This window comes from Bidens hawaiensis, unplaced genomic scaffold, assembly GCF_021521415.1.
Source record: "Bidens hawaiensis isolate Kalapana, Puna unplaced genomic scaffold, B.hawaiensis_p1.1 tig00001269_1, whole genome shotgun sequence".
In the NCBI taxonomy this organism is placed as follows: Eukaryota; Viridiplantae; Streptophyta; class Magnoliopsida; order Asterales; family Asteraceae; genus Bidens; species Bidens hawaiensis.
The window spans coordinates 1,175,846-1,182,183 of NW_027491072.1; positions in this window are offsets into that span (position 1 = coordinate 1,175,846).

Genomic DNA, 6,338 nt, shown 5'->3' on the forward strand with positions numbered 1-6,338 from the left:
ACATTTATGCAGAACAATAATGCTCAAGGAACAGACTATCAAGCATTGTTCTCTATGTTTACTGAGTCATATCATGCCTTTTTCGCCAAGAACCTGATCAACACAAGTATTGTGCAGGAAGATCTTGAGCAAATGGATGCTGATGACTTGGAAGACATGGACATAAAGTGGCAGGCAGCTATGTTAGCCATGAGGAGCAAAAGGTTGTATAGCAGAACTGGAAGAACAAGCTTTAATGGACCTAATGAGAAAATTGGCTTTGACAAGTCAAAAGCCATCTGTTATAATTGTCCACAACCAGGACATTTTGCTAGAGAGTGCAACATGCCAAAGCAAGTTGGCAACCAAGTGAATTAGAACCAATTCTATCAAAATCAGAATCAGAATTTCCAGCACCTGCGAACTCAGATCACCAACCAAAACCCCTATCAAAATCCAAACAGACCCCAGCAACAAACCTTTCAACCCCAAAGAAACAACCAAATGCAGATTCACACTAATCAGAACAGAGTTAATCAAAACAATGTGAATCAGGTTAGGGATCAAGGAAACATTGCAGTAACAAGGGTATCTCAGGATGGGGAGTTTAATTGGAGCAACCATGTAGCTGAGATTGAGAAGGAAAATGTTTCATTTATGGCAAAAGTGCAGGACAAGCCTGAATCTTCAAATGCACAGGTACAATCTGATATTTCAATTTCTGATCTTCTTGTTACCATTGATGAACTCAATCAGGAGGTTGGAAAATGGAAAACTGAGTGTGGGAGAAAGGAAGCATTCTTGAATGTATATGAAGCAAGTGAAGTAACTTATGAGACTCAAATGAAGGGGCTTGAATAGGATTGTATGTAGGCGTATCGAACCCAATCAAAAATGACAATTGAAATTGAGGGTTTGAAAAAGATGTATGCTGAAGAAAAATTAAAGAATGCTGACTTGTTAATTCAAATGGAATTCTTGAAGAACCTTATTTCAACAGGAAATGTAGTGGGTTTTGTGGATATGATGACAGAGGAAGAGAAGTACAAAAAGGTGCCGCCACCTTTTTGTGACAGCTACCCACTGAAAGTTGACAAGAAGAGCAGGAGTGAATATCTGAAACAATTCAAGAATGTGCTTGATGCTAAAGTTGATTTTGTAAAACAGTATGATGATGTGTTTGTGGATAAAAATGGAGAGTTTGCATTGAAACAGAATGAGGAACCAGAGATCAAAAAGAATGAAAAGAAGGAAAGTGAGAAAAAGAAATGGAGTGAGTACTCAAGTGAAGATAGTAACTGTAGCTGTGGGAGCACAAAATCATCTAAGGGAAAGAAGAAAAAGGGATCCAGCAAGAAGAAATGTGAAAAGATTCCTCTTCTGCCAAAGATGACTCCAAAATTAAAAAATCACTATGAACAAATCAGAAAAGAACATGTGGTGTTTGACATTTGTGCTAGGCCACAGCCAGAAAACAAAAGAAGAACTGAAGAGACAATGAAATCTTCTTATGATCAGTCACATCCTCCAATCTATCAAGTCTTCTCAAACCATGAAATATTTGACATTGGAGATGTGGAGTATGTGCCAATAAGAAGATTTGTTGGAGAAGAAAATGGAAGCTGTTCAAGAACCTCATCCAAGTTGAAGCCTATAGTGTTTGTCAAAGAGAAATATCATCTGGAGCCTGATCTGAACAAACCAATCAAAATGGACTTCAACAACTCTTTATGTCCTAAAACTTCCCTGGGCTTTGATTTTCCCAAACCCAGTGATAAAATTAAAGACAAGCAATTACTTGAAGACATGGGTAGCTATACCAAGGTCTGGTGCAAGAAGTGTGATGCCTATGGTCGTCACAGTGACTCTTGCTGGTTTGAAGAAGAAGAGTTTGTGGTTCCTGATGTGGTCTATGGCTTTGACATGAAATGATACAAGAAAATGTATCAAAGATACTTGAATGAAGAAAAAGGCAGTTCAGGTGATGAAGAGAAGAGATCAGTGCTAGAAAAGAGACTGAAACAAGTCTTGAAGATCAAGGATGATGCACAGGTATCAAGCAAACCTGCAAAGAACAGAAGGTCAAATAACAAAGGAAAATAAAATATTAGACCTGGTGTTCTTAATGGGGATAAGAAATTTTTGATGAAGCAGGGATATAAACCAAGAGGGTTTCAATGGAAGACTAAGAAGGAGTTGACTGAAAAGAAAGACTATGTGATTGAGCAAACTGAAGAATTAATCAAGTCACAAGTTGTGAAAGCTGGGTCAGAATTAGACTCAGAAGAAGAATGTGAAGTTGTGTATGAAGACCCACTTCCAGTTCCAATTCCAACTCCTGATGAATCTTCACCTGATACTGAATTACAAACTGATGCAGTTTGTGACTCAGAATCCAACTAATTCTGTTTTGAATGTATGTGCAGGAACAGTCCTTGAACAGTAATGACTTATGGTACATGGACAGTGGATGTTCCAGACACATGACCTGTGACAAAAGTGTTGGAATTACGTATGCCCGAGACACATACTTATACTAATGTGGCTAACTGTGTTTGATCCAAGTCGGGTCATACCCAATAACAAGCTAGACAACACCAAATGTATTCCTTTAGTGATTTGATCATTTAAAAGAATACCGAACACTACGTGTTTAGGAAATTGGTTTTCTAAACAAACACACTTGAGGATTTAAATAAATTATCTGGATAATTTATTTATATAAATTAATTATTTAATTGGTTAAATAATTATGTAAATGCATGTACATTTTATAAAATTAAGTTTTATAAAATGAATGGAGATGGTTTTAAATGGTTAAAACAAAATAATAAAAAAAAAAAAAAAAAAAAAAAAAAAGGGGAGCCGTCCACCCCATGTGGGTGGAAGGTTTTGGTCCAATCAAATTCAAGGCTTTCTTTTGGTCCATGTGATGCCTCTTTATGAATCTCCACATCCAAGACATGCATGAATATCTTTCATTTGAATTTTCAAGTGTAAAATCAAGTTCATATTCTCTCTCTTTCTCTCTAAACCCACGGCTCAAGGTGGGCAGATTTTGGGAGTCTTTGGGAGCTCATATAGTGTTCATAAATCCTAGCAATCACTTGGTGTTGTCACAAATAGCTTGGGGTATCACACTCTTGAGGTCTTCTTCTTTGAAGGCTTGTCGTTCATCCACCATCTCCTTCAACAAATCACTTGTTCTTCTAAAGGTAGAAGAAGGTACAATTTACATTTTGTGAGCATTTTGTTCTTGTAATTTTGATCCTTGTTCATTGGGTTTTGATTTTAACATAATGGTATGTTCATAACAAGTTTTAAAATCCTAGCTTCCGTTGCGTTTTCTAGTTAAATATGGTTAACTTGAACTTTGATTATCTTGTATAAAACCCAACAATGGCATCAAGAGCCGGTTACAAGGACTTATGCTTCTTACATGTTCATAGATTTCGGGTTTTTCATGGGTGAAAAAGGGGTCCGAAATTTTGGTGGATTTTACCCCTCATGGATTTGTAAGATCTTGACATGCATGGAAAGATCTTAGGAAACCATTATTAACATTTGGATGTTGAAAATAAAAAAAAATAATAAAAATTTTGGGCCGTAGCCTCTTGGGGGGGGGGCCGATTTTATTTGGTGATTTTGGGCATTGGTTGCTTAGGTTGCATGCTTAGAACATTTGGTATGTTTGGATGTGTCATAACCGAAACCTAGACCTTGGATGTGTTGATTGTTGTTTGTGTATGTTGATTATGTTTATTATTCAATATGGTTGTAATAATTCATAATCTTAGGCTTGTGTAATTTATTTATTCATAAGTTGGTATGTAATAAATAGATTAGTTGCATTTTCCTTTTTTTAGAAAAATATGTATTAGGATACATTTTGTAAAAATTGAAGATGCAAGAATTGGTGGATTTGGGCCTTGGACCGAAATTTTGGGCTTGTTGGGCCTCACCGGCCCATCATGGGATTCAAGCCCATTAGGCCCATAAATTTCACTCTTGGGCCCAAGAAGACTTTTGGAAGTTTGGAGCCCATTAACAAGCCCAACAAGAACACAACAACTTGGAAAGGATACTTGAAGCATTTGGATGCAAGGTCAAGTGGGAGTCAACATTCCATCCTTGTGTCATGTTTTGTCCCTTAGGTGTGACTTATGACCTATACTTGTTTCGGCTAACAAGTATGGTCAAACTTAGCGGTTCTCGGTTATGACTATATTTTGCATATGTATGCTTGATTGTTTGTTTTACTTTATGTAATGTGTGGTTGATAGATATTAGGATATCCAAACCGTCACATAGGAACGACAACAAGCATGAAACGGGTTCTAATATATATTTGGTAATATCGCGTCAATTAGTTTAATTAAATGGGTTTATTAAAACTAAGCGATTACTCACATATAATAAAATTGGTTTTATTATAACTTGAACCTTGAAAATTGGTTTTCAAAATCGCCATATTTCTAAATGCATGTTAGGATATGGCATATTGTTTTTCAACTAGAATATTTGAAAATTCAAAATCCCTTTTTCATAATTACCAAAGAAACAAGTCTAACACCATCCTTTTGTATAACACTTAACGTATTAGGGAACTTTAAATGGGATAAAGGTCACCTAACCATTTTGAGCAAACTAATATACTTAGGGTAATATTAACATATTTGTGGGATAAAGGTCACCTAACCACTTGTATGTTAATCTTACATGTCTATACAAGTAGGACGACTTGAATTGGAAACCATGTGATAAAGGTCACCTAAGCATGGGATCTAATGGTGTTGATGGGATTAACATGCCAACACGAAATAAGGATTTCGAATGGTCCCATACCTCTAGAAGTTGCAAAGGGTTGCAATTGTCAAGATTGACTACCTTGTTAAATCAAATAACGGGATAAAGGTCACCTAACCGAAATTTGATTTATCGTTGGATTCTAGAATTTAATTATTATTTTAAAATCTGGAATAAAAGGGTATTAATAATTAAATTGATTATAATACTAAATAGAACTTTGTTAAATTTTGTAGATGGCCGCTAACAATGCAAACACCTCTACCCATAACACCCGTAACCTATCCTTAAGAACCATCCTTGAAAAGGATCGTCTAAACCATAATAACTTTATGGATTGGTATCGCAACTTGAGAATAGTTCTCAAGCAAGAAGAGATATCATATGTCTTAGACGATCCCATTCCCGATGAGCCTAACGTGGAAGATGAGGAGGCGTATAACAATTGGGTCAAGTACACCAAAGATTCGGTGCAAGCCTCTTGCCTCATGTTGGGGACTATGATTCCCGAAATCCAAAAGGATTTCGAGCATCATGGGGCATACGACATGATAACTCAATTGAAGGAAATGTTCCTTCAACAAGCTAGAGCGGAACGTTTCGAAACGGTTCGAGCGTTTCATGCATGTCGTATGGAGGAAACCCAAAGCGTCTCATCTTATGTCCTAAAGATGAAAAGCTACATTGAAAAGCTTCGTAGGTTAAATTGTCCCGTCTCTAATGAGTTGGCTACGGATTTGATCCTCAACTCTTTGACCAAAAGGTTTGAAACTTTTGTCATGAACTATAACATGAATGGGTGGGACAAAAGCATTGGTGAGCTTCACGCAATGCTAAGAACGGCCGAAGCGGGAATGGGTAAAAAGGTTTTACCCGTTCTAACAATCAATGAAGGAAAAAGGGGACATAACTCCAAACCCAAAGCAAGTGTTGCTAAGGGCAAGGGCCACGTCCAAGGAAAGGGAAAGAGGAAAGCCATCACGCCCATCAAACCGAAGGAAAAGAAGCAAAAGGTTGCGGCGCAAGATCCATGCTTTGAGTGTGGAGAGATAGGTCATTGGAAAAGGAATTGTCCGACCTATCTCAATGCGTTAAAAGATAAGAGGGATGCGGGGCATACCTCAGGTATTATCTTTACTATACATATTGAACTAAATGTTATTTCTTCAAATACATGGGTACTTGATACCGGATGTGGAACTCACATTTGCAATTTGTTGCAGGGGTTCAAAAGAAGTAAACAACTCAACAAAGGGGACATTAGTCTCTTTATGGGCAATGGAGCAAGAGTTGAAGTCCAAGCCCAAGGAGACTACTTGTTAAAGCTTCCAAGTGGTTTGGAAGTAATTTTGAAGAATGTTTTGTATGCTCCTAAGTTAAGGAGAAACATTATTTCCGTGTCCCTTTTAAAACAATGTGGCTTTGATCTTAAGTTTATTGACTATGATATTCATGTTTTGATGAATGGCATATTTTATTTTAAAGCTATACCCATGAATGGTATATATGAAATAGATCAAAGTGGTATGTCACATAGTAGTTCAATGTACAAT